Source organism: Etheostoma spectabile, chromosome 3 (genome assembly GCF_008692095.1).
Source record: "Etheostoma spectabile isolate EspeVRDwgs_2016 chromosome 3, UIUC_Espe_1.0, whole genome shotgun sequence".
Lineage (NCBI taxonomy): Eukaryota > Metazoa > Chordata > Actinopteri > Perciformes > Percidae > Etheostoma > Etheostoma spectabile.
In genome coordinates this window covers 14,168,307-14,168,925 of record NC_045735.1, presented here as the reverse complement: position 1 = coordinate 14,168,925, position 619 = coordinate 14,168,307, and the positions used below count along the sequence as shown (strand labels likewise).

Genomic DNA, 619 nt, shown 5'->3' with positions numbered 1-619 from the left:
GCAGGCTAACAGCCAGGCTAAGATTAATCCTGGAGTGTCATGTGTTCAATCAGCTGCCGTCTGATCCAAAATAAACGTGTTTAACTGTTATTCCGTTCTCTTCTGAATGTGTTCTGCTTTATTTTTATTAACATCCATTAGCCTACCTATTGTTGTCGCGAGTTTGATTTAAACCCTACTACAGCTGTTTAGATGTTAGAAATGGTTGCACTGGCACCCTGATGCGGAGTGGGACTTTTCACGGTGGGAAGGTAGTGTGTCGAGGCCGCCTGGCGTGCGGCCGCTGCCCGGTGGCCGGTGCCCGGCGGCAGACCTGTGCATCGCGTCAGTGTCCACTCTCTCTGTAAAAGTAGAGATGAGCCGCGCAGCGTCCGTGGTCTCAGCTTCAGGTTTGTACAGGACGCGCTCCGAAGATTAAGTGTGACGATATTAATGTAGCGATAATGGCAGACTGGTCAGAGACCAATACATTCATGATTTTATTTTCTTGTTGCTTGTCCTTCTCTAATAAAGGGTAGTTTGTGTTACTCCTTAATAAGTGGGCCTAATGTTTTTTTTTATTACAGCTTATATTGGTTCCATAATCTTCTCAATAAGTCTCACATCACCGGACTAATAA

At 45.6% G+C, this 619-nt stretch overlaps 1 protein-coding gene and 1 long non-coding RNA gene across 2 annotated transcripts in view; one reads left to right on the top strand and one right to left on the bottom strand.

Annotated features, from left to right (window-relative positions):
- Positions 1–619, top strand: part of arap1 (ArfGAP with RhoGAP domain, ankyrin repeat and PH domain 1) — a 66,321-nt gene that overhangs the window by 9,919 nt on the left and 55,783 nt on the right.
- Positions 1–619, bottom strand: part of LOC116684166 (uncharacterized) — an 18,643-nt gene that overhangs the window by 8,998 nt on the left and 9,026 nt on the right. The window contains exon 2 of the long non-coding RNA XR_004330769.1: positions 529–530. This is a non-coding gene — a long non-coding RNA (uncharacterized LOC116684166). The remainder of the gene's footprint in view (positions 1–528; positions 531–619) is intronic.